This window comes from Cavia porcellus, unplaced genomic scaffold, assembly GCF_034190915.1.
Source record: "Cavia porcellus strain 051 isolate PalLab524CR breed Dunkin Hartley unplaced genomic scaffold, mCavPor4.1 scaffold_15, whole genome shotgun sequence".
Classification (NCBI taxonomy): domain Eukaryota; kingdom Metazoa; phylum Chordata; class Mammalia; order Rodentia; family Caviidae; genus Cavia; species Cavia porcellus.
Genome location: NW_026947498.1, coordinates 74,235,481 through 74,263,340, shown reverse-complemented (window position 1 = coordinate 74,263,340; position 27,860 = coordinate 74,235,481). Strand labels below are relative to the sequence as shown.

Genomic DNA, 27,860 nt, shown 5'->3' with positions numbered 1-27,860 from the left:
GGTACATACATTGTGTATTATCATCTCCAAATCATTCACACAAAGCATAACACATCTGCATTCAGTTGTCTGAACAATACCAGCACAAATCTTTCTCTTCAATTAACTCAGAGGAATCAGTACTATAATTATCCTTGCTATCTTTTAAATACACATACATATTCATATACGTATATGTATATGAATATGTATGTGTATATGTATATGTATACATATATGTATACGTATATGTATACATATGTTGTTAAGCTTCTCACAGTAGTGAGTCAATATGATGTTTACACATGTGTGTCTTATTTATTTCACTTATGTATGGTCTCAGGTTGCTTTCGTTTACCTATAAAAGTTTCCTGTTTATCCTTATGACTGAGTAATACTCTGTTGTATAAAAATACCACCTTTTTTTATTCATCCTTCAGTTGATGAGCATTGAGGTTGTTTCCAAGAGCTAGCTACTACAAACTGTGCTGCTGTAAACGTAGCTGCACATATATCGCTGTGGTGTGAATTAAAAAATTCTTTTGATAAGATACCCAGAAAGCGAATAGGTGGGTTGAATGGGACTTTTAGTCTTGTTTTTCTGAGGAATCTCCACACTGATTTCCAGTAGTGGTTGTACCAGTCTACACTCCCACCAACAGTAGAGAAGGGTTCTATTTTCCCCACAGCCCCTCCAGCTTTTGTTATTGGTTGATTTTTTGGGGGGGGGTGCTGGGGATCAAACTCACAACCTCGCATATGCCAGGCAGGCGCTTATGATGCTGAGCTAAATCCCCAGCATGACTTCTTGATAATAGCCATTCTTAGCAGCTGGACATGGTGACAGGCCTGTAATCCCAGCACTTGGGAGGCTGAAGTAGGAGGATTGTTGCCAGTTCAAGACCACCCTGGGCTACAAAGTGAGCTCAGGCCAACCTGAACTGCATAGTGAAACCTTGTCTCAAAAAGACCAAAAAATAGGGGCTGGGGATTTAGCTCAGCAGCATAAGCACCTGCCTTGCAAGCGGGTGGTCATGAGTTTGATCCCCGGTACCAATAAAAAGAAAAAAAAATGTGCAGAAAGACCAAAAAATAAATAAATAGATAAAAGATAATAGCCATTTTTTTCCAGGGTGAGGTGGAATCTCAGTGTTTTAATTTGCATCTTTTGAGTGATCAATGATGTTGAACATTTTTTCACATATTTATTTGCTGATTATATTTCTTCATCTGAGAAGTGTGTAGTCATCTCAGATGGGCATCTCTTATTAACAGGCCTTCCTTTAGACTCTGGGAATGCAGCATTGAACACAAAAGTCCTTAAGTGTTTGGCTTCTCCTTTTAGGCTCTAGAGTTTTTATTCTAATAGAAAAGTCAGATAGTGCCGGAAATATGTATATAACATTCCTGAGATAATCATTATGGAAGGAAACTAAGCAAGGTGGGGGTGAAAGTACATAGAAAATTCTAGAGATGGAGCACAATATGAGTTTTATGTCAAGAACCAGGAAAAGCCTCCTTGATAAGGTAACAAAGCAGAGTAACGAGAGAGCCAGCCATGCCTGGGAGAAGAGCCTTCGAGGCCAAGAGCAGCAGGTTTCAGCAGGGCTTGGCAGTAGCCGAGGGGCTGGTGAGACAGGTGAGGACTGAAGGGGGAGACAGAGGTGCAAGATGCAATGAATTGAGTGCATTAAACCAAAGTTTGGAAAATTATTGTCAAACTTTACAATGAAAAAGTACTACTCTGAGCCAAGCATGGTGTGTGTTGTAGTCAGAGTTTGCAAGGGAATAGATTTAGTACACGACACATGATTTATAGGATTTTATAACATTCACCCAAAAAGTGAAATGCAGAAGAGTGCCCGAGTTCTGTCTACTCACTAAAGACCCGAGAATCCAGATGAGAGCCTCAATCCCACGACAATGTCCTGCACGAGTTCTCCTGAAACTTAGGAGCAGCCGTTCTGGTGAACCTTGGTGTCTGATTTAGCTCAGCGGCACAAGTGCCCACCTGGCAAGTCTGAAGTTGTGAGGTTGATCACCAGTACAAAAACATCTCTCTTCCTCCCAGAATCACATTTTGCGGGTTCTGGAAATTGATTTAATTTGAGGGCTTACATTTGCATTGTCCACTGAGCTTCTCCCAGCCCAGCCACAGTTAAAGTAAAATAAAATTGTGGTTAGAAAGTCACATAGATCAGCCACTCCTCTGTCCATCCCTTCCCATTCCTCTTTTACAGAGATGAAGAAAAGTCATGTTTTGTGCTTTTAGTTCATTTGGTAATTACCTCCATGTCTCCATGTTACATGCATTTGTTGATTTTTTTCATTTTAGGTATTTTTTTCTAAGGATAATATGGTACATCAATATCTTAAATATCTTATGGTACTTCAAATTTAATTTACTAACTTTACACCATTTTATTTCCTCCTCCCTTCTTCTGCCATTGTGGTTAAAACTCAATGCAGTATGTTCCTCTATGTAAAATCTATATTTGTAAATTTAAGTAACTGTTAAACATCTTGTTCTGTCAAACTCCAGACAGTGTTCTTGATCCCCCGCACTGTAAGTTCAGGGCTTTATTTCAGTGATTCTGGCCTGTTCTCTACAATTCCTTCCTTCTCTGTATCCTTATTAAAAGAGGGTCCTGTGGCTGGGGATTTAGCTCAGAGGCATAAGTGGCTGCCTTGCAAGTGTGCAGTCATGAGTTCAATCCCCGGTACCAAAAAAAAAAGCGGGTCTCACCTGTCCACCTGGATTCCCATGAGTGTCTATGTAATTGAAAGAAGGGCTGTCCCTACCCCTGCCTCTCTTCAGGTACAGATGGAATCTCCCCCAAGGAAGCCTTTTGGAACCTCACTCAGAACTGAGATTTGTCTACAATCCTGTGAAGGAAACGATAACCTAAGTGTCCCTGAATGCTAAACCCAAAGTACCTTTGCCCTTTAACTAGAGGGGAAAACAGTCAACCTTTCCCTAAAACAAGCACTGGTTGTTTACTCTTCCCATGCCCTTTCAGACGAAAGGCTGTAAAACTGCTTTGGTAATATAAAACTACTAGAATGTTTGACAGAATTAGTGTCAATGCAGTGAATTTTCAGGATCATGTAGGTGAAATTTATTAGTTCTCCTTGAATTTCATGTTGATAAGTAAGCTGCTCATTCATCTGGAGAGGAACTGTGTGTATCTGCTGTCTGAGGAGCCACTGCAGGAGGTAAGGAACTGGGTAGAGAAACACCCCTGCCCCCTAGTGGGGACTCGGGTTGGAACATCGCACTCAAAGGGGAGAAGACATGAAAGGCATTGGATTGGTACAAAGCACCTCTAGCAGACGTCCTGTACCTGGAGACTTCCCTTCCTGCCTCCTGTGGGAGAATCAGAAGAACTAAAAGAACAGTGGCCAGGGAGATGCTGTAGGTGACATCACCAAGCCTCCACATGAGATGGCGGCTGCAAAGAAAGTGCTACAGATGAGTAAAGTGACGGCCAGCAGTGGGGCTGCAGCAAAGACCCAGGGACAAGGCCAGGAGGTTCAATAATGACAAAGTCACGATGGCTCGGGGTCACTGCACAGCTGCTGGCTGGGAGACTGGTATGGGGCTCGGTGCAGTTTGACCCAGGGTAAATTAACCAGGACACTCAGAACGGCAACTTAGAAGTGATAATACTTACAGAGCACACACAGTTGTGCATAGGCATAGGATGGGGCTCATTCCAGGGCACCTGTGGGTACTGCAGCTTAAATGTGCTCAAATCTCTTATATAAGATGGAACAGTATTTGCAGATGACCTATGCACATCCTCCTAAGTATTTTAAATCATCTCTAGATCACTTACTCTGTAAGTAGTTGGTTTACTGTATTGTTTAAGGAATAAAAACAAGAATAAAAATCTTATAGTATGTGCTTAGTACAAATAAAAATTTTACAGATATTTTCTGTGATTGGTTGATTTCATGGATGCAAAAGCCCCAGAGCACAGGATAGGTTGTCTCAGGTCCTGGTGGTGCTTGTATGTTATCTCATTCTTGGTCATTTAACCAGGTGATGAAGTAGAGCCTAAATATCCCAAAGTCACAGAGCTAATGGGACTTAGAACCAAGATTCCAACACAAAGCAAAGCACTGTGACCCCTGTAGCCATTCTCTCCAATACTATGTTTTCCTGTTTCCTTCGGGGAGGAAGGAGCAGGGGTTCAAGCACTCTAACCCTACTGAGATGTGTATGGAAAGATGGCTGTTTTTTTTTTTTTTTTGGTCTTTTTCCTTTTTATCGGTACCAAGGTTCGAACCCACGACTGCCTGCTTGCAAGGCAGGTGCTTATGCCGCTAAGCTAAACCCCCAGCCCCTGAAGGATGGCTGATAATCGGGACTCTAGCCCCAGATCTGCTACCTACATGAAGTAGGATATTTAGCCTCTCACGAGCTGGCTTCCTCAGTTATCCAATGGGGAAACGGTGGCTGTCTCATAAGTTGCCATGGAGATTCACTGAGATGATGTGAGCTTCTGCACGTGGTAAATGAGGTAGATGACTGACAGAGATGGTCTCTGGCTGTGGGAAGCCGCCTATGAATGGCGCCCATTTCCTGCTTCCGGGTTCTTCCCGGCCTGAACAAGCCCGCCAAATTGTCATATCTGCCCAGTTACCCATGACGCTAGCCTATCAGCTTGTTAGGCGCGCTTCTCTGTGATTGGATACTGCTTCCCCTTATAAGAGGTTGTTCCTGCCCCCAACGGCGGAAGAGGAACCAACGTTGAGGGTGGCGGACCTTGTCAGGTCCGGTTCGCTGTACATAATAAAGTTTGAGAGCTGATCCTGCTCGAGTTTGGTCTCCTGTCTCCCGCGGCTCCGGTCATCTGGTGGCCCCCGTACGGGGAAAAAGGTAAAAGACTCAGCGACGTGCCTCTTCGGCCGGGAGGTGCGATTGCTGTCGCCTGCGGTACGACGGAGGACCTGGCTCAATAACAACGGAAGGCCGCGAGCGCCTCTTCTCTTCACCCTGATCAGCTACGTGAGATACAGCGGTTCCCGGGACAGGTGAGTACTGGGTCACCTGGGTTGGGTGGACGCACCTAACAGATTTTGAGCGCCACACAAGTGGACGCCGGGTTTTTTTTTTCTTTTCTTTTCCCTTTGCATCTGTTTTGCTTTCGCTTCGCTAATACAGCCCGACAGGCTTTTGATAGAGCTCGATCGGAATGCTCAGAGGAGCCCGGAGCCACTGCCGATTGTGGGTCTCCGGAGGACCCTCAGGGCTCTAATTCTGATTCGGATTCGGAAGGCTCAGAAGAGGAGGTCGTCTTTGCTAAGCATGACCCTCCTACACCGTTAAAAGAGGAACTTAGGGCTCGGGAAGATAAAAAGGGGAACCAAACACCACCCTGCCCGAGCTACTCCGCCTTACGGGAGGAGCTTAAGCCCTTCCGCTCCTTGGCAAGTTTGCGACCCATGGTCGCTCCCTTCAGGGCGCCAGGCCCCACTGCACCGCCGTGGCCGGAAGAGGAGTTGCTCCCTGGGCTGCCACCACAACCTATGGCACCGCCCTGGTTAAAGGGAGAGCTACTTCCTGGGTTGCCTTCTGTGCCCCCATCTGGGGAGGGAGGAGGACGTTCCTTCCACCAGAGGGTATGGTCGCGGCTTCCCTTTGAGTGTTCCGGTCTCCATGCATTCCCGGTACAAGTAGGAGGCAGGGGAGGAGGAGGATATTATGAGCCCTTAGAAATTAAACAACTTAAAACTATCAAGGACGCAGTTTCAGCTTATGGGCCCAATGTGCCATTTACCATGGCGCTTTTAGAGGCATTGGCAGGTCTGCTTTTAACTCCTGGAGATTGGACCCAACTGGCACGCGCCTGCCTCTCCCCCGGACAATATTTAGATTGGAAGTCCTGGAATGAGGAATTCTGTGTAGAGCAGGCGGCAGCCAACAGGGAAAATAACCAGAGAGAGTGGAACAGGGATATGCTATTAGGGCGAGGAGCCTTTGAGGAAGATCAAACTCAATACCCTCGCCAGGTTTATGAACAAATTAGCCGCTGTGGCCTCCAGGCCTGGAGACGGCTGGCTGGAAAGGGAGAACATACGGGTCACCTTACAAAAATTATACAAGGGCAGGGAGAGCCATTTTCAGACTTTGTGGCCCGCATGCTTGAGGCCGCTAACAGGATTTTTCCAGATGCTGAGGCGGCTCACCCTCTCATAAAACAATTGATTTTTGAACAGTGCACTAAGGAGTGCCGTGATGTCCTAACAAAAATAGGTCCTTAGAAGAGTGGACACGCCTGTGCCGTGAATTGGGTGGCCACGGCCTAACGCCCAAAGGAAGAATATCATTGGCACTCTTTACCATAAATTTTTAAAATCTTAATCACAATAATCATTCCCCTGCCATGGAGCACAATAACCCGTCCCCGGCCGACAAAGGGCTGGTGAGATGGAAAGATGTCCTTACAGGACAATGGATGGGCCCGGATCCAGTGATTAGCTGGACCCGAGGTGCGGTTTGTGTCTTCCCACAGGAACCAGGCTGCGAACCGCTGTGGGTCCCGGAAAGATTGACGCGAGCAGTAAACTCCCCACCAGTTCCTGATAAAGCACAGGAGGATAAGCCCGCGGACACAAGTCAACTCGACCGACGCTCAGCGCCCGAAAATGTCTGGTTTGGAGCTTTTTCTATTCTGTGGGTTCCTATTAATCACCCCTGTGATATGCTCAGATTCCACAGAACCACCACAATATCTTTGGGGTCCTTGGCACCACCCGCCCACATTGGCACCTTTTTCGGCGGCCTCGCCCGCCTCACCCAGGGTTTACACCATCAATCAAACAGTCCTTGATTATGCTAATTGCCATGGCTATCCTAGTAGGGCTTGTGGTTATTAAATGCTTGTTAGATCGCCTCATACAAACTCAGCAGCAGGTTAAGATCACAGCTATGGCAGCCATGCAAATGGCAGCAGGTGGCCCATCAGGCCAGCAGGCCGCCGCATATCTCCTTCACATTGCAGAACATCAGCTATAAGAGCTGAGTGGGCAAGCCAATGACAGGTAAGACGGGAAAAGCCCTCCTGGTCAACCTAAGACAGGCTCCACTCAGATATACATGGCCTATAAGGCCAGGGGTCCCTCCCGGAGTCAAATTATTGGCATTGAGATGCGAGACCAAGGGTACTGCAGTGCCATCCACCCCAAAGGTTGGGGGGAAGGCAGGAATGAATGTCTATATGCATCCAGGTTCGGTTCACAAAAGCCTGGCCCTGCGAAAAAATGAACCACTCACCTTGAGCATGGTCCTGGCGCAAGGATATGCACAAAACAGGGTGATGCACAGCAGGGTATAGACCTCTACATTCTCTCATGCCTCGGCCTACAAGGTAGGCCCACTCCTAGGTGTCTAACAGCAACAAGGTCATAGACACCTTGGAGGGACCCACAGACCATCCTATTTTAATAAATAAAAAAGGGGGAGTTGTGGGAAGCCGCCTATGAATGGCGCCCATTTCCTGCTTCCGGGTTCTTCCCGGCCTGAACAAGCCCGCCAAATTGTCATATCTGCCCAGTTACCCGTGACGCTAGCCTATCAGCTTGTTAGGCGCGCTTCTCTGTGATTGGATACTGCTTCCCCTTATAAGAGGTTGTTCCTGCCCCCAACGGCGGAAGAGGAACCAACGTTGAGGGTGGCGGACCTTGTCAGGTCCGGTTCGCTGTACATAATAAAGTTTGAGAGCTGATCCTGCTCGAGTTTGGTCTCCTGTCTCCCGCGGCTCCGGTCATCTGGCTGTTCTTATCATTGTAAGTGCCTCTGATTCTCTCAATAAGAGGTAGAACCCGGGCTAGTTTTATAACTGGCTTTGGCCTGCAGGTCATGCCAGCTGTGTCACTGACCAGGTACAGCTCTGTGTCTGGAGAGGCCTGGCAGCCTCTATTTCTGTCCCCTTGGTCTGCTCTTGCCACTGTGTAGGGAAGCATGGCCCAGACTCTTGCAAATGAGAGCTCCTGTAGGGAACGGACATGGGGGGTCGTGTCCCCACTGATCCCACTGGAATTGTGTCCGTGCTTAAGCCGCCTACTCACGCACGGAATCAGAGTCACAGGAATGGACACCCCATGGCTGTTCAGCCCTGAGGCTGAGCAGTTCGTTCTGCAGCAGATCCTGACATTTTCAGTAAATGGTGTCTGCTTAGTATAACTGTGCTGGCAAGGGGTTCAGCCGCACAGCCGCCTCATCCTTGTGTCAGACTGCTGATTTTTTCCTCTTCACGAGAATAGCATGAGAGAGATGAGTTATATGAGCAAGTGAACACTGTGTCTTCCAAATACATCTTTTTGTTTCTTTTGAGACAGAATCTCACCATATCCAAGGCAGTCTTGAAATCAGTGTGGAGTCCAGGCTGTCCTCAAACTTGCAGTAATCCTCCTGCCTCATCCTCCCCAAGTGATGGGATTACAGGCATGTGCCACCATGCATGTCTCAAACACATTTTATGTCTTTATTAAAGCAGAGTATCACTGAGTGTTTTACTCACACTTTGCTGTCTTTTGAATTGTCATTTCCATTTGCTGTAATATGGAAGAAAGCACATTTCTTCAAACATATTTATGATTTGCATTTTTCAGTAAATAGCTGTGGTGGGCCCCTTCAAGCCTTTGTGTTGGAGATTTAAGGGAAGGACAGAGATTTACTCTTTTACTATAGCATCTCCAAGGCTCCAGGCTTCTTTAACCTTTATTTCTTTTGCATCCTCTTCTCTAATTTTTTTTTCTGCCCAGGCCACCTTTTCTCTTCTCCTGCCTGCCCAGCCTCTGTCCACCTCACCTGATGCAGGCACTCTCTGTATCTCCTAACTAAGCCCCTCGCCCCTCGCCCTTCCTATCTCCTTAGTGGTGTGAATAGGTCTTCCCTACAATAGTGTGCCGCAGAGAGTAAGTGATGCTCAGGAAATAGAACCTATGACCATTCGTGACTTTAGTAAATGAGCTTATTCACATTTACCGTTTAAAACGTTTGATTGCTTTTGGCCTTTCTCCCTCGTCTTTTCACGCTTGGTCCCTGTCCTTGCTTTCTTCCTCCATCCCGGTGGATGCTCTTTTTCTGTGGTGTGCTGGGGCCCTTGTAGAGACTGTTTCTCTGTGCTTCAGGGATGTGGTGAGAAAAAGTTCTGACGCTGTGTCTTGGATGGATGGAGTGTAATTATCTGATTCATTGCAATTTAGGATTGCACATACAGTTCTGCTGTTGAGAGGAGTCCAATTCTTTTGCTGCTGAGGATTTTAACTGGAGCCTATATTAGTGAAAACAGCAAGCTCATAAAGCCTAACGAGTGCCTGCCTGCACATGTCAGCGGGTGTGTGGGTGTTTCTGGTGCCTGCTGGTGAGTACTGAGCTGTGGGTGCTAGGAATGTGAACAGAATCTAGCAGAACTGATTTAGCCAATTTTCTCTTCTCCTTTTTCTACAGCAGAAAATGAGAATGCACTAACTCATGTTAGGCCATTTTATAGGTGGACAAGCTCTTTCTCAGGCTTGTAGAATTACAGAACCCGTATTGAAATGCGAGCTGGGCTGACTGAGATCAGGCTCCCATATCCTCCCATAAGCTGTTTGTCAAGGCAAACACCACCCATTTGAAAAGCATGATTTCCCAGGGATAGATGCAAAAATAAGAAGCTTTGAATCTATCCCTAGAACCACTTGTACAGATGTCTGCTTTTCCTTGCATAATCACTCGCGAGGAAGCCCTCCCTCCTCTTTCTTTCTAGTTTTTCATATTCAAATCAGGAGCACTGCACTGGGAATCTGCGGGCCAGTGGCCTAGCCCAGAAGGGCATTCATGCAAATCTCAACACACTCTGTTTATGTTAGATCATGTGCGTGCGCGGTTAGCTCAGACTGCTTATTCCTGCTGATGTTTGGCAGAGTCTTGAGTGTATTCTTCTGCCAGTGTTTTAAAAACTGGGAGTTGGAGTGGGCATGGTAGTATGTTTTTGTAATCTGAACAGTCTGGGAGACTGAGGCTAGAGGATCATGAGTTTGAGCCCATCCTGGGCAATTAAGCAATTTATCAAGACTGTATCTCAAAATAATAAAATAAAATGTTACAAGGGCTGAAGCTCTGCATTCAGTCCCCAGTGCCGCACACACAACTCAAAACTGAGAGCTGGGAGAGGCGAGCTGTGGTCTTCCTTTGCCCCCTCCCTCAGCATCGCTTCTCAGCTCTTTCCTTCATCCCAGCAGCTGAGCTGTATTTTAAAAAATTTTGTGGATTGAACTGAGTCTTCAATGATCTTAGATTTTTTTTCCCTTGAGGCAGGGTCTCATTATGCAGCTCAGGCTGGTCTTGAATTCACTACGGAGAACAGGCTGGGCTTGAACTGACAGTGATCCTCCTTCCTCAGCCTCTTGAGTGCTAGGATCACAGTTGTGTGCCACCATGCCCAGCAGAACCTGGTTTTTAGTAATTAGTGGTACTGCTTTTTTTGAGTCATTATTTTTTGGTGAATATAAAATTTTAATTTCTCTGAATAATTAATGAAGCTATTAAATACTTAGTCATGTGTCATAATGAAGGTTCTGGCCCTTGCATGGCATCGCTTTAAGAACAGAAGAAGCTAGGAATTTGGCACACACCTGTAACCCAGTGCTCTGGTCCACAGAGTGGGGGATCATAAGTTTGAGCCCAGCATAAATAACTTAAGAGTCTGTCTCAAAAAAAAAAAAAAAAAAAAAAAAAAAGATCCGGGGATGTAGCTCAGTGCAAAGGCCCTGGGTTCAACTGCAGATAACACACACGCACACTCATGCACATACACACACACAGCCTTCAGAGCCATCACTCTGATAATAGGGTTTTTGGCTTCCTGACTTGGTTAGCTAAGTTAATGGAGGTACAGTTGACCAGGGAAAAAGAATGTAGGAGGAAGACTGAATGCAGGAGGTGGCTTGAGGTCCTTGCAGAGCCCTTAGTAAACTGCGACCCAAGACTCTGAGCTCAGGAATCTGGTCTGTTGATGCGGAAAAGGGAACCTTCAGGGTAGTTATTATTTACTGTCGTCGAGCCTGGAGACTGGACGATGAGAGAGGAGCCGAGCAGGGAACTTGTAGTTAAGCAGGCGTTCAGGGGTGGCACCAAGGGAAGGTTGTCCTTGAGAAGAGGAGAGAGGAGTGGAAGCAAGTCCCACCCATAATCTGGTCGCAGCTGGCCAGCATGGGCAGTTGGACCAGTTCAGTCACCAGTTCAGCTGGCTTTCACTTGCGCTGATTGTGAAACCTGCAGGCATGCAGTGCAAGAGGCACACGGGGAGAGGAAAGTGAATGGGGCGATTCTGGAGTTGCTTTGCCTTGTCATGGAGCAGGACCGCGGGTCAGGCACTGGAGGAGCCCCTCTCAAGCTGCACCCTCAGTTCACTGCTTTGAGGGCTGGGGAAGCCTTTGCATGTCCCCAGTTCTGCTTACGGCAATTCTTGGCTGCCCCACAGGCACACGCTTCCTGTTTTCTTTCCTTACAGCCCCCTGTCTTCACCACCTCAGCCACCGCATACAGACAGTGGCCAGAGAGGTTCAGAGAAGAAAAGAAGTCAGGAGAGGGCACAAGGTCCAGGAAGGAACTGTCAACAATAGCAGAGGCTGGAGGTCAATAGGCCAAGTGCTGAGCATTTCTTGACCTTCAGCAAATCAGAGGCTGCTGGCAGTTACACGCACAGGCTCCTGCTGTGCTCACTCCTAGCCATTTTTATTCTCATGAAACTTAATCACAATATCCAGCTTTTTGACCTGACTTTTAATTTACACTGCAGCAAAAGCTACTCTTGCTGGCAAAGTGTTCAGAAATCCTGTGTTTAGATCTTCCACCAGCCGGGATCAGAAGAGTCCGGGAGAGTCTGTTCTGGGGGTGTTATGAAAACTTGGGGAGCAGAAGTATCTTCCTTTCTTACCACAGTGGAATCTAAATGTGACACTTACAGCTGTAATTCAACCCCTTATGAGCAGAGACTTAGCCTTTCTGCTAAGAGGCTTGCCGCATGGCCTCTCGGTAGAATAGGTGTTAGGAAATGTGAAGAGGGTGGAGGCTTCGCCCACATCCTCTGAGCCATGGCCCTGCTGGGTGCCGTTTTTGAGGCCTTTCCGTCTATCCTCCTAGGGGCTGGGCTGCACTCACTAATGTCCTTACCAGTGTGCTTTGGGCCACTCACTTGCAGACTGGCTGTTGCTTCCTGCGGAGGCTGTCTGCTCAGCTCCGTGTGCTGCCATCGAGGCAGCCGTGTGCTGACTCCTTCTCTCCCTGCAGCTCTCCCCAGAGCCCAATCTCTAGTGTCCTGGCGGACACTTTCCTTCCCATCAGTATTTTAGAAGAAGATTCCACAGTCGAGCTCTTGAGTCCTTGTGCAGTGCTCTGTAGCCCTTTCTTTCCCAGGGAAAAAGGGCACTGGAGTGTCAGGGTGACCTGTGTCGTAGTGGAATGGGGGTTCCCATAATGCTACTCTTTCCAGCCCACTGTTGTGACTACATCGTGTCCCTCTCCCTGCCAAACCCCCACACCCCATGCATATCTCATGTCAAACCCCTACACCCCAGGCAAATCCATTGGTGATGAGGTGTTTTGTTTTTTTGAGATGTATCTCGATATTAGTCCAGGCTGGCCTCAAATTTATGGCAATCCTCCTGTCTCAGCCTCTTGAGTGCTGGAATTGCGCTGGGGTCTGCAGGAGATAATTAAAGTAGATGAAGTATTAGGAGGAGGCCATTCTCGTGAGACTGGACTTTGTAAGGAGCGTGTTCTCTGTCTCTGTGTCATGCAGCTTGTCTTCTCAGGGGAAGAGGGCTCTAACCGGAATCCAGTCATGCCAGCACCCTGCTCTGGGACTTACAGCATCTGGAATTGTGAGCAAGTACATTTATTTCTATTACACACTGAAGCCATTTATTCTCTTTTTCAGGTTTTCTTTTTTATTAGCACATGTTTGCATTACGTTCCCTGTGGGGAGTTGGCACGTATGCATAAAACCCTGCGATTCTATTGTTTTACTCTCCCTCCATCTCTGGATCCTCTTCCCATTTGAAAAATATGTTTTCATGCTTCCTATTACCTTTCATTTTTCTCTTTAGTTATATTTTGGGTTTCCCGTATAAGAGCAAGTATGTGATATTTGAGTGTCTGATGTACTTCAGTTAGCTTCATTCAGGGTGCTTTCATTTTCCTGCAGACTCGTTTGCCCTTGTTTCTGGCAGAGCAGGACTCGGCTGTGTGTAAACACATTTCCTGTGTCCATTCTTCTGTCTGTGGATGTATAGCTTCCAAGATTTAGCTACTATGAATTGTGTTGCTATAAAAAGTTGTCACTGTATTAGGATATCTTTAACTCTTTTGCGAATATACTTAGAAGGGAAATAGCTGGGGCAAATGTAATTTCTAATTTTAGTGTTTTGAGAAATCCCCATCCTGCTTTTCACGGTGACTGTGCTGTTTTACATTTCCGCCGGTGAGGGAGGAACAAGCGGCCTGCTTCCCGAGCAGCCTCACCAGTGACCTTACTACGTGATTTCCCGACTGGGGCATTCTTTTTGGAGTAAGATGAAATCTCAGCATTGTTTTAATTTGAATATCTCTAATGTTGGACATTTTTTCCATGTATTTAAAAAATTTTTATTCATATTCATGTTATGTTTTCATTGAAGTTTAGAGTTTTTGTTTTGCTTTGCTTTTTTTTTTTTCTGGTGAGCCCAGAAGGCTAGAGCTCCTCCACTGAGCCATACCCCAAGCCCTTTTTTCTCATGTATTAATTGGCCGTTTGTACTTCTTCTGTGACATGCTTATTCATTTCAGTTGCTTTTTTTTAAAAAAAATAGATTATTATTATTATTATCTTTTGGTGGTCCTGGAGATTGAACTCGGGGCCTTGCGCATGCTAGGCAAGAGCTATACCACTAAGCTATATCCCCAGCTTTTGTTTTGCTTTTGAAACGAGGTCTTTCCATGTGATTCCAACTGGGCTTAAGCTCACCAAGTGGCCCAGCTGGCCTCAAGTGTGCAGCGATCCGTGCCTAGTCTCCTGAGTACTGAGGTGGCAGTCGTGTGCCCGTGCCTCAGTTGCCCATTTTTTATTTAGCATTTTTATTGAGGAGGGGCTCTAATTTTTTGAACTATTTATATATTCTAGATATTAACCCTTCTTCTGATGAACAGCAGGTTGTTTCCTTTGGCTGTTTCTTTTGCTGTGCATAAGCCCTTCAATTTGATACGATCCCATTTGTTGATTCTTGGTGTGGCTTCTTGTACCACTGGGGTTCTGTTCAGAAAGTTCTTGTCTACACTGAGATCTTCAAGAGTATTACCTATTCTGTTTTCCAACAGATTGTTTCTGTTTTAACATTTATTTTAACATTGATCCATTTTGATTTTAGTTTAGTACATGGTGAGAGATATGAGTTTAGATTCAATCTTCTGCGTGTGGGCAACCAAGTTTTTCCAGCATCGTTTAAGAGGCCATCTTCCCTCCAGTGTGTGTTTTTGGGCCATTTGTCAAAGATCGTGTAGCTGAGTGTTTAAGCCATTTATTCTGCGGCATCGTGTTTGTGGCAGCTCAGGCTAAATAAGTCACACTGCAGACCGCTTCATTCATGGGGTTTCCTCAGAGGCCGCATGATCTCCTCTGGCAGTGAACCCCACGCCTCCCAGTCATATGTCTCAACTGTGGCCTGAATTCAACATCTTTCCCGCAGGCCTCTTGTGACCATGCACATCAAAGAATGGGGCTAGATACCAACAGCCCCATTATTGGGGATTTATTATCCCCAACAGCTGTAGGACTTCTCAGGGTATCTGATGGACTTCTGGGATGCCTCAGATCTGCTGGGGTCATGTCCGACTTTTGGATGCTTAGTTATTTGTATATGTGTATTTGTATATGTATTTGTATATGTGTATTTGTATATGTATTTATAACAAGCAACATTTTCAAAGCAGGACGAGGAGTAGTGATTTCTTGCACAGAATTATAATTACTGGGTATTATAAAGCAAGATGTTATGAAGCAGCTCCATTCTTGTCTGTTAGGCCAACTTCAAAGCAATACAAATATCCCTATCTTTTTACATCTGTCCTGGTTTTATTATTGGTTTTCCATCTGCCTTGCTTTAAAGCAGGAAGGAGAAGCGAGGACAGGGAAGTCATGAGCTCTGTGGAGGAAAAGTGCCAGATAGGAAATCTGTAAACAGAAGAGGTCGCCTGGGAAAAATGAGTCAGAGATGAGGGATCACGGGAGCAGCCAGTGTCGCTGTGAAAATACCACCCTGCCGTGCAGCCTGACTGCTCCTGTTGTGTCTGTGAGTCCTCTTTAAATTGTGTCCGCCTAGTTTGGTTCCTGAGCTGCCTCCACCTCTCTGCTGGCTGCCAAGGACCTTCTCATTGTCTCCTCCTGTCTGGCTGATAGAGCCATTTGTGTCATGCAAACTGATGGCCTGTGGTGAAGTTTTGGCCTCTGATAATAATGCCTGTGTCACTCTAGGTTCTTGTTTTCATGGAGCTTGAAGTGATGGAGCCCAAGCTGGAGTGGATAAGGATTTCACCCAAGGCCTCACTCATGGTCCCTTGTGCTGGCTCAGAGGTGCAGAGATAGGAGCTTTTTGTGTGCCCTGCCTTCTCAGGTTAGTTTGCAAACTGAATTCCTCGTGTCATGGGGGTTTTATTTGGCTCAACTGGGTTGGCAGTTCATTGCCAACATTTAAAGATAGGGATTTCTCCTGCTTCTCTTTATTTTATTATTATTATTATTATTATTATTATTGGTCTTTTTCGTTTTTATCGGTACCAGGGATCTGCTTCTCTTTAAATCCTGGAAGAATCCTGAATCTCCATCCTTGCTAGATTAACTAGTCACTGCAGTGAAGGTCTGGGCTCTGCAGATCAGACTGCCACAGACCCCACTGATGTGCATGTCTGTATTGACCACCATCGTAGGCACTTGAATTTGTGTCGTGCAATTTATAGGAAAGAAAGGAAATGCCATTTGTGCATGAAGCACTGTACCTTGGGATTTGCATGTATTATTTCCTTTGATTTTTTTTCTTTTATGAACTCAGTAACATTTAATTTTCACCACTACAGGAATCATGTCTGGATCTTTGGCCATCATGAGAGGACATAGTCACAGATATACCGGAGGATCTCAGAAAAATCTGTTGAATGAATGCATGCATAAATAAGTGAATAACTTTTTTTTTTTAAAAAAAAGACTTCGTTATGTAGTTCAGGCTGGACTTGAGCTTACTATGTAGCGCAGGCTCACCTCACGCTGGAAGCAATCCTCTTTCCTCTGCCTGCTGAGTGCTGGGGTTACAGGCATGTGCCACCACATCCAGCGAATAACATTTTTATTTGAGTTATTTATTTACTTATTTTTTGGTAGCGGGAATTGAACTCAGGACCTTATACTTGCCAGGCAGATGTTTGTGATGCTGAACTAGATCCCCTGTCCAGCAAATAACATTTTTGTCCTATTTATCTAGTTAAGAAAACTGAGGGTCAATGCAGTTAAGTGATTTGTTCAAAAGGTTGACTTACAGACAAGATTCAAACTGATACTGTGTGACTTCGGAGATCCAGTGTGGAGAAAGGAAAAAACCAGGGACCACTTGAGGGCCATAAACACAAGGGCACTTGATCAGTACTTGCTGCATTGACTGACAATAATACTGAACATATCTTCTTCACTACACAAAGTGCCAGCTTGGTTTTTAGCTTTGCCTAAAAGCAGAGATTACCATCAGCATGCAACAAACAGAAAACAATGTTTCTGACTTGTACTAAGTAAATGTGGTGTGATTTCAAAATTAAGCCTTGCACATGTGAAGAATGCCTCTCAAGGCTTGTATTCTTAAGCTTCTTGTTCCCTGTGCTTGGCTAGCAGCACAGAGCAGCGTTCTGTTCAGGGATGGCTACTTAGTGCGCTTCCTGAGGCTGCCTCAGGAAGTGTGCCCTAAACATCAAGCCCTTTGAAGGGTGGTGCTTGGTCTCTCCAAGAAAAGGAGAACAGGGGAGACTCTATGCCGATCCCCAAACTGATTTATAATTCTGAAATCTTGCACGAATCTCAGAATTTAAAAAACCACTAGCCTTTTCCTGCAGATCTCTGTCCACTGTGATCCAGCGTATCATTTCGTAAGGGCTCTGGGGATCAAGCCAGGCCTCGTGCACGCTAAGCAATGTGCTCTACCACTGAGCGATGCCCTCAGCCTGACGCACAGTTACCTCTAAACCGGTCTTTCCTTCCATTTTGTCTTAGGAGTCGATAGTTATATTTTACTTACCAAATTCCAAACTGCAGACCTTCCTCCTAGTCTTTCTTATTTATAATCCATGTATGCAAAATCTCTTTCCTCCAAAGCAGCTCATCATCCTTTTCTCCCCTATACCCGCTCAGAGGCAAGCCTCTGTCTTTTCAAGCCTTAAATGCTAATGTGGCTTCCCAGCTGGGCTTGCTGCTTCTAGTTCTTTGTCCTTTAATATCACTGCATACTGCTGTCAAAATTTGCTTACTAAAATCGTGTTTTCATATCCTTTTCCTCCACACTTTCCTTTTTTCCTTTTCCCTTCTTCCTTCTGCTGGAGATTTGACCCCAGGGCTTTTGCACTGAGCTACAGCCCCACCCCTTTCTTAGTTTTAAACTTTGAGATACAGTCTCACAGGTTTCCAAGTTGCCAGCCTGGGCTGGAAATCGAGATCCTCCTGGCTCAGCCTCCCAGAGTGCTAGGATTACAGGCACGCACCATCACACCTGGCCCCTCATTCTGAACCCGTATTGTCTTCTCAGTAGTGTTTCCCAATGTGTGTTATGTGAAACTTTAGTTCCATAGAAAACTAGTAGGTGTTAAATTAAAAAAAAAAAAAAAAAAGCAGTTTCTGTGATGAAATAGGGGTTGGCAGACTACTTCTTTCCTGCTGGGTGATTCATAGCTTTGATTTGTGAACATGCCTTAGTATGCTGTGTTTCCCAAGACTGTTTCCAAAGAGCCTCTTTGGTGGGGTGTTTCACTGGCCTGGGTCCTTATGAACATAAACTGTAAACACTGATCCTCCCTGGGATGACTTAATGTTATGGGTCAACTTGACTGGACCTAAATATTTGGCAAAACATTACTTGGGGAACTTATGTGAGTGTTTTTAGATGACATTGACATTTAACTTAGTAGGCTGAGTGAAACACAAAGCTCCCTCTGATGTGGGTGAGCCTTGTGCAATCAGTTGAAGGTCTGAAAACAACAGAGAAGTCAAACAGGGAACTGTAGCCGGCTTTGAGCCAGGAGAGTGATTTCCCTTGTTTGCATCATCTTTCCTGGGTCTCCAGCTCTCTGACTCACTTGCTGATCTTGAGCCTCCATATTCATGAGAAAGTATTTGTGTGTCTGTGTGTGGTGCTGGGGCTGGAATCCGGGGCTTTGCATGTACTAGGTTAGCACTCTACCACTGAGCTACATCCTCAGCCCTATAAATGAAAAAAAAAATTACATATATCAATATTCTATATATTATTATGGTTGATACATTGTGTCAACTTGAGAAGTTTAGAAGTTTAACCCAGAGACTCAACAAGGAGCCAGGACCTTTACTTTGTAAATATCCTCATCCCCAGCAAGAGGAGGGCACAGGGATTTTTTGAGTACTATGCCCAACCCTGGAGTTGGGGGTGGCCTGTGTACAATGTAAGGGAGGAGAAGAGGCTTGTTTTTTATCTTTTGCTCTGGCTGCTGCCTTGAAGTGGTGCCCCAGGGCCACACCACTCTGCCTTGGAGCCAGCAGATTGTGGACTGAAACCTCCAAAAGCAGTGAGCTCAATAAACCTTTCCTTCCTTCATTTTGGGTGTTGGGTGTTTTGTCCCAGCAACTAGAGAAAAGTAACCAAAAAACATATCCACACACACACACACACACACACTCAATCAGTAAGATTACAGGTATAGTCACTTAGGGCTAGTGTGAATGGGATAAAACTATGGCCAGCCATTAAGATTACAACAAGTATCGTTGCTTGAGTAACACTGATTAAATGGGGATCAATTGGGGAAGCCAGTCACGTAGAGGTGCACATGGCAGAGACAAGGACTTTCCTGGAGGGGTGGGCTAAGGCGTTTTGGTCCTCCACCCCCACCTCCACCCCCAGGTTGGTGCCTGCTTAGAATATCAATCACTGCCATCATCCCTAGGGGAAGTATACGGGTGAGAAGCTCCTTTTCTGGAAGCCTGCCCTCAGTGAACTATCCCCACCACAGCTGTCTTCTGCACTGACCTCTTTGAGGGTCCATCCCTGCCTGACCACCTAAATATTTCTACCTAACTTAGCTATCTATAATATTCCCCCCTCTGAAGCAGCACCCTAACTGCTGTGAGGGGGTAGGGGTGATGACCATTCTGGTTTTTTCAGGTTGGAGGAGTTTGTAGTGTGACCAGTAGTCAAAGATACTCCGCAGAGAGTCCATCCAAAGGCCCTTGATAGGTGCGAGCCATTCTTGTCTTGTGTAGATATCCTGCTTTTAAATCTCTTATTATAAGTGGAAGGCAGATGTTTGAGTCTCTGTGCAGAGGTGTCCAGTGGAACACCTCCAAATAATATAGGGGAAAGAAACTCTCAGCCCGCTAGATGTCTGAAATGCCGAGAGCTCCAGTTCTCTAGAACTGAGGAGTGCATTCTAGGAACAACAGAGGTTAAGGGGAGAAAGAAAGCTTCTGTGTAAAAGGGACAGAAAGGGGATATTTGTTTTATTTTGAGATAGTGTCTTAGTCACAATTGCCCAGGCTGGATTTGAACCGGCAACCCTCCTGCTTCAGCATCCCAGAGCGCTGGTATTACCACCAGCACTAGCTCCTTTCCCTGTATATTCATATTTTACACGTCTCACGTCTCTTGGCTTCGTGTTCTCTCTTCTCTTCCCTCAACACATTGTTATATTAGGAAAAAGCTTCCCCAAGATAAGTCCTGCAAAGCTAATTTTCCCCAGCACGCTGTGCTCTGCAGGGTTGCTAACGGGCTGTGAGCTGGGGCGAGGGATGCAGCTCAGCAGGGGGAGGAGTGCCTGTCAGCGGTGGGCAGCTCTGAGTTGGAGGCCAGCATCCGGGAGGTAAGTAGAGGGTGCAATGTGCAGATGTCTGTGATTCAATCTAATTGCCCTTCGTCTTACTAGTAACCAACTGTCCACGCAGTGTTTTGTAACAAGGCATCAGATGTTTTTGCCTATCAGAGAGAAGAGAGACCGAGAGAGAAGGAGAAGGCGGGCGGAGGGAAGAGAGGAAGGAGGATGGAGGGGACAGAAGGCCATAGACATTGCTGGGTAATTGCTGACCCCTCTGAGAGAGAGTTCTTTCTCTGTCTTCCCACTGAGGGGGGAAGAGTGGTCAGGCGGGGAGCAGCTGGGCTCCTTGTGTGCAGGTAAGGCAGAGAGGAGAGGTGAAGCTTTAAGGGGAAGAGGAATTTGAGGGGCTAAGCGACTGAGATCAACAAAGGGAACCATCAAGAAATGGGAGAATGGGGCGGGAAGGGAGGAAGGCGGAGAGGCTGTTCTGTACATAGCTCATGATCAAGGGGCGTGGGGCGCTCTGCTGGGAAGCGGCTCTCTTTCCCGTGCTGAAGAGGGCTGTCCTGCTAGACCCCTGTGGCCACCAGAGCATTTTAGGGTGTTGCCTTCCACCTAAGGGAGTCTGAGGGCTCTTTACCCTCCTGGGGTAAAGAAAAACATTTTTAAAAGTTGGTGATTTTAGGGCTGGGGATATAGCTCAGTGGTATAAGTGCCTGCCTGGCAAATGCAAGGTTCCAGAGTTTGATTCCCTATACTCAAAAAGTTAGTGATTTTTAAGAGTATCATAATTACGCACAAGTGTTCTGGTATTTTGTAAAACAAACTATATGTCTAAGTCATTCTTCATTAGGAATCATCTTTGTTTCTGCTTTTTATAGGGAATTACCCACATTCAAGAAAGATCTGGTATTAGTAGTGGGTTCTGTGTCATGTTTTTCATATAAGAAATAATTGTAACTCCCAACCTGCTAGATGTCAGATATGTGAGTTCATGTTCCTCAAAACTGAAGAATGAATTCTAAGAAACAATGGAGCTTAACAGTAGGAAAACTATTGAGAGAGAGAGAGAGAGAGAGAGAGAGAGAGAGAGAAAGAGAGAGAGAGAGAGAGCACTCGAGCTCCTGAGAGACAAGAGAGGACCCGAAAGTGGGTTGCCAAAGAGTCCACTCCTTAAAGGAAATTTTATAGAGCAAAATCAGGAGGTGGGTGCCGCAAGGGTCAAAACTGTGACTAACCTCTAGGATTACAAGTATAGCCCCTAGGTAACACTGATCCAGTTGGGAAGCAAGTCACATAGCAAGTGTATATGAATGAACACAAACCTTTTTTAGGAAGGAATGGTTCAGAAGGTCCTGGTCACCCATGTGGGTGACCGATGTCTATGTAGGCTTTATCGGACCAGGTGAGTCTAATCTTCAGTGTATTGCTTATCCTTTGGGAGGTACATAGACCTTGTCATTACCTCTTTATCACGAGGTCTGGCCTTCTACAGATGCACCTTCAGTCACAGTTTGGATGCATTATCTTCTGTGTCAGCTCTTTCTGGGGCCCAGCCCTGTCTGATTGTCTGCAGTATTTATACCTAACTTAGCTGTCTATAATATTTTTTTCATCTTTTTTTTTTTTTTTTTCCTTTTTTCCGGTACCGGGGATCGAACTCACGACCGCCTGCTTGCAAGGCAGGTGCTTACGCCGCTGAGCTAAATCCCCAGCCCCTATAATATTTTGAACTAATAAGATTTTCTTGTTGAGAGCCATTTGTGTCTGATTCAAAATGATAGCTTCAGGAACAATTTGTTATATTTTCTCTGCAATAAGTTCTTTTTGTTCAGGAATCTGTTATTATTGAAAAAGCATTTAGTGTAGGTAAATGACCTTTGCCTTCTGTCGTAATTGAAACTCAGCTTGCCACAGTTAATGTGTTTTATGAGTAAATCTTGGAAAAAAAACAAAAAATTTCTTGGCTTCGGCACATATTTTTCTATGCAAACAATTTTTTACTTTCATGTAGAAAGAACTCTTGGCCTTTTGTGCCATAATCTTCTGAACTTTGCCTTCCGTATCTGTTCAGCTGTAGATCCTTTTGTTTTGAGAGGCCGTCACCTTTTGTCAGCATGGAAGGGAATGTGAGACTGAGTCATTCTCTGGGTGTGGGACTTGGGCTGGATCTCTCTGCTAACAAAGTGGGTATGACAGAAGCGCACTGGAAGGGCTAGTTCCATACTGTGTTACTTAAATGGCCTGGGCCGAGACATTTTAGTGACATGAGATCTTCCCTCACTTATAAAATTCAAGGTAGATCTTGTGTAACCAATCATCCCACAACTTACTGACTTAAATCCACAGTAACTCATCGCTTAATGATGTTGTATGTTTTAAGAAATATATCAGGTGATTTCGCTGTATGAATATCATTAAGTAGTATACTTATATAAAGTACTATGCCACTAGGTTATATAATTTCACATGACCTCCATTTGTCATTGACTGGAATATTATGTGGTATGGGACTGTATTACTTTTCACTATGTCCTTGGGTGTCCAGGTAGATTGCTGGGTTTTTCTGGGCTTACTCACTTCGCTAGATGTATTTGGAAGATTGGTTTGGGCTGGGTTTATTTGGGATAACAGGAATGACTGGCATTTATGTCTAGGTAGTGTATTTTATGTTGGGCTTCTTTATACCACAGAGGTCTAGTGGTCCCAAGAATATGAATGTAGAATAAAATGACTTCACAGTATCATTTCTACCTTATCTCTCAGTCAAAGCAAGTCTCAAGGACAAACGAGACTTGAGGAATGGTGACTCTTCCTCTTGAAAGAAGGAACCCCAAGTCACTGTAACTGTTAGGATTTGTGTCTAGATGTTTCCCCAAAGCCTCATGCAGGCACGAGGGCAGGCTTCCAGAGCTTGTGACTGAGTCAAAGTCCAGTGCTGGCATTACGGGTGTGAGTGCCACACCCTCCCTGGGGCAGCAGCCTGCAGACAGCATGAGGGCTGAAAGAGGCTCGTTCTCCCTCTGCTCCGCTTCTGCTCTGGCTGCTTTACTGTATTCTGCTGCCATGAACAGCAGCCACGCCACTGCGCCTTGAAGCCAGCTGATTGTGGACTAAAACCTCCACAAAATGTGAGCTAAATAAACCTTTCCTTCCTTAATTTTGGGCTTTGGGTATTTTGTCTCAACAGAGAGAGAAAAGTAACCAAGACAGTGACCAAATTGTTGTGGTTGTTTTTAAATCTACCATATAGCTGGTTACCTAGGAAAAAATTATTAAGCTATATGGGGCTGGGATTGGTGAACATATCTGAGTTCGAATTTTATTTATTTAGTTAGTTTACTCTTTCTGTGTGTGTAGTACTGAACTTAGTACCTTTACACTGAGTTACCTCCCAGCCTTTCCTTTACCTTTTGTTTTGAGATGGGGTCTCATTTTTTTGGCTGGGCTGATGCGTTTGCCACAACCTCCCAGAGAATTTATGTTGCAGAAATGTGTCACTATGACCCACTTTTTATTTGCTTTCTTGGTAGCATTGGGGATTGAACTCAGGGCCTCATGCATTCTAAGCAAGTGCTCTATGACTGAGCAACATCCTTGAGTCTTAATAGTTGGTATCTGTCAGGTATTTCTAGACTGGAGTAGATTATGAGGGTAGCTGTGTACGTGCATGAATACTCCAAAGTGAAGCTGTATCGTATAACCCCATGCCTCGCTTCTTGATCTTTGTGGTTGTTGATCATTTGTACAAGTTGAACCTAGAGCCTTCACACCGAGCTATCTCCTCAGCGTTTTTATCCTGAGACAGAATCTCACTAAGTTGCTATATTGCCCAGGCTGGCCTTGAATTTGTGATTCTATTGCCTCAGCCTCCCAGAGTGCTGGGATTACAGACATGTATCAGTATGCTTGGCTTCATTTCTTTATTTTGACATTGGATCATCTCTGGGATTTAACAAGAAGTTTTGGATTGGTAGGGCTGGGGATGTATCTCAGTAGTAAACTATTGGCCTACAGGCACAGGGCCCAAGTTCAGCCCCAACACTAGGAAAACACAAAGAAAAAAGGAAAAGAAAAGAGTGTGGGATTAGTCCTGCATTGACTATTCGAGGGGCTCAGTAGGTGGGCCCACAGGATCAGAGATGGGGAGAGTCCACCGTGGCCATCGGTAGACTTCTTTTTTGGTACTGGGATTTGAATCCAGGACCTCGTGCTTGCCAGGAGAGTCCTGTGCCACTGAGCTCATCCCCAACCCCTGCCAGCACCATCTGTTCTCTGAAGACCTGGAGGGGGCATCGGCTACACAGTGCGGGAAGCTAAAGCCACAGCACAAGCGGGACCAGGAAGGCAGTGCCAGTCAGAGGCTGAAGGCCGGGACGCTCCCGGAGAGCGCAAATCTGCACTGAGAGCTGCAGACACTGGACTCTGTGTCCACAGGGGATGACAGTGACAAAAGCCACAGCCCCTCAAGGAGCGCAGCGCTCCTCAAATGCAGGCTGACTTCTTCCTCCTCCCTCTTTCATGCCATCCATTTCGTAAACCATCCAGAAAGGTACCACCCACTGTCAGGGCAGGGCGGGCGCTCCTCAGCTGTGGGCCTCCTTGCCCATCACTTCTGGAAATGCCTCACGCGCACACCCAGAAGCGCTTTACTAATCTGCTAGAAGTCGGGTGCGGTGGCAAAGCCTGAATCCCAACTCGGGGAGTCCGAGGGAGGCTGAGTGTGGGAAGCTTGAGTCAGCCTGGGCTCCAGAGTGCGTTTCAGCCCAGCCTGACCTGCACATCCAGGCCCTGTCTCAAACAAAAACAAACAAACAAACTGATCTGTAGGCATTTCTTAATCCAGTTAAATTGGCATATCATGATTAAGGGCCAGAGTGCCTGTCATACATCTTGGCACTAATTGAGAGGGATCACGTAAGAAAATGCTTTGCAAAGTACTTGCACATGGTGGCTGTTCAAAGGAATGGTACTAATTTTCCTTTTTTATTTTCTTGTTTTATTGTTTACAGTTCTGGGGATGGAATCTAGGACCTTGGACATGCTAAGCAAGTGATTTATTGCTGCTACCTCTTCAGCCCAGTTTTTCTTATTCCTAGCTGTGTATGTTTATTTTACATGTGATTCACATTCCTTGAAAAAAATTGGAAAATCTAGAAAAGCAAAATGAGAAAAATTATTTCAAATTAATCAGTCTTATCACTCAGATTTAGTCACCAATAACCCTTTTATAACATATCCATAGAATCTAGGCTGACTTCAGTGCCTTGCACATGCTGATCGATGGACTGCTTGTGCGTGTGACAGAGGAAGGGAGGGAGCCAGAGGGGAGGAAAAGGAGGTGAGTGAGGAGAAGGAGGGAAGGGGTGTGTGTTTGTAGATAGATATTTTAAGAAATTAAGGAAAAATCCCAGAAATACGTTACCTTTTATTACCAGTGCCTCCTCTTCACCCTGGGATATTTAGGGCCCAGCGACTACAGTGCATACTACACAAGTCACAACTTGCTGTTTTAGTCTCCTCATGTCTGAGATGTTAGGCACCAACTTATATCCCAGCTACTACCCCTTAATTTCTCAGAACACTAGGCTCCTAAGATGTTCTTAGAAGTGTCCTTTGCAAATAAATTAGGAAAATGCTACATATTATTTCCTAGTCTTTGAGAATCAAAGATGCTTAATAGCATATTAAAAATTCAAATTTAAGTGAACTCTAAATTAGTTAATTAATTGACTTTGTTGTGGTGTTTGGAAACAGGTCTTGTCATGCGGTTCATCTGGCCTTGAAATCACTAGCCAGGCTGGCCTCAACTTGCTGTGATCTTCTCAAGTGCTGGAATTGTAGCCACCACACCCAGCCTTGCATTTTATTTAGAAAAGTAACATACAGCATGTTAACTTTCGGTGACTTAGATGAAATGCTTAAATAAATTAACTTAAAAGAAAAAAAGGTTTGTTTTGGTTCTTGGTATTGGAAGTTTCATTCACTCTTGCTTTTTAGGCCTGTGGCAAAGCCGAACCTCATGGTGGGGAGTGCGTGGTGGGACGCAAGTTGCTCACTTCCTGGTGGCCCGGAACTGGGAGGGAGGGCGTGGGTCTCCAGAGTCCTTTCAAGAGCATGTGCCGGGGGACCCCACTTCCACCAGACTCCACCCATAAAGGGGCCACTTCCCTCCCTGAGGCACCACAGGCTGTCACCAAACCTTTACCTGATGAGCCTTTGGGGGACATTTAAAACCCTAACCACAGTATTTAGTAAAAATTAACATTTAGGTATATATAAACATTCATGAAATCTCCACAGCTTTAGTCACATCATTAACAGCATAATCAGGATATAGAACAGTGTGTTCCACCCCAAAACTCTCTTGCTCTCTCTAGTTACGCCTCCACCACGTTATCCTGGCAACCATGGATCTATTTTCTACCACTGTAGTTTCTGTTTTTGTTATTTTTCAATCCAAGGGTGTCATATAAGTGAAATCACAATGCACAGCCTTTCTAATTGTCTTCTTTCATTCAAGCGATACCTTTAAGACACAGTTGTTGTACATATAAATAGTTAGATCTTTGTTATTGCTGATTCATATCCCATTGTAGGGATGTACCAAAGTTTATTTCTCCTCCTAAGGGATATCTGAGTTGTTCCCAGTCTATGTTGGTTATGAATGGAGCTGCTATAAGCGTTTATGTACAGGTTTTGATATGAATGCAAAATTTTCTCTCTGTAAGATTGGTCCCATAAATGGATTGCTGGGTTATCTGATAAATGTATGTAAGCAAGCTATTTGTGTAGCACCTGTTGAGGTCCCATATAACCGTAACCAGTATTGCACAGAACGGACTATTAACATGCTGTAGTCTAGTGTCTCATAGAATGGCCTCTGGGAAATAAAGCTTTGGGAAAGAAGGCGTTGAATACTGTCACTTAATGCTGTTTTTGAAAGTCAGAGCCACTCAGATCCATCTCACACACCCAAGGCTAAGTCAAGACTCCCACCATATCCATAAAGCACTAAGTGGTGACATTTGTATCATTATTTCATTTAGTGCTCACAGAAATCTGTGATTCTACAAATGAGTGCACTGGGGCCCTGAGATTGCTTAAGTGTGCACAGTTGGTAACTCACGAGATTTGAACCCTTGTGTCCTGTCTCCAAGTCTAGGGTTTTTCATTTGCCCTCTTTCCGTGTTATTTCTGTTTTTGAATATGTTCTCTTTTTCACCAGCCCTGGTGGATGCAGTTTTCTCCAGACAGCTCTCAGTACATCCGTGTTAGCACTTGAGCTAACTGCCATTGCTGTTTGTTCTTGGATTTTGTATTAGTTATCAATTGCTGTGGAGCAAATTATTTTGAAACACAGTGACTGATCTTTCGTGATGTGTTTGAGTGAAGAATTTAAACAGGGCCCTGTGGAATGGCTGTCTCTTCCACCCCGTGCCTTGGGCTTGTGTCCAGCTGGAAGACGAGAAGTCTGGCTGTGGCATCTGCTCTCTGGTCAGCCGGTTAATTCTGCTGGCAGGTGGGGCATTGCCTGCAACACCAGCAGGGGCCTTCTCTGTGTGGCCTGGGCTTCCTCACAGTGCTGTGCACTGGGTGCAAAGGCTTATGTCCCAAGAGAGACAAAGGTAGGTGGAAGTCACGACCCTCATTTCTCCACATTCTGTTTCTTAGAGGTCAGCCACTAAGTCCAGTCCATGTTCAAAGGGCAGTAATTTCAATCCCCACTCCCCTCCAAGGGAAGATTGTCAAACAATTTGCAGAAATACTGAAAAGCCACCAAGTATTAGGCACATATCGGACCCAGACTGTCTGTGCA

At 45.3% G+C, this 27,860-nt stretch overlaps 1 long non-coding RNA gene across 4 annotated transcripts; it reads left to right on the top strand.

Annotated features, from left to right (window-relative positions):
* The first annotated feature begins 211 nt into the window (after nucleotides 1–211).
* On the top strand, nucleotides 212–25,990 carry LOC111755286 (uncharacterized). 4 transcript variants are annotated; one of them, XR_010039480.1, is made up of 8 exons: nucleotides 492–5,019; nucleotides 6,501–7,029; nucleotides 7,068–7,773; nucleotides 15,483–15,621; nucleotides 16,082–16,179; nucleotides 25,054–25,144; nucleotides 25,287–25,382; nucleotides 25,799–25,990. It is a non-coding gene; the product is annotated as an uncharacterized LOC111755286 (long non-coding RNA). The 4 variants fall into 4 exon arrangements; XR_010039477.1 differs by having other exon boundaries at nucleotides 231–7,029; XR_010039478.1 differs by lacking the exon at nucleotides 25,287–25,382 and having other exon boundaries at nucleotides 212–7,029.
* Nucleotides 25,991–27,860: the final 1,870 nt, after the last annotated feature.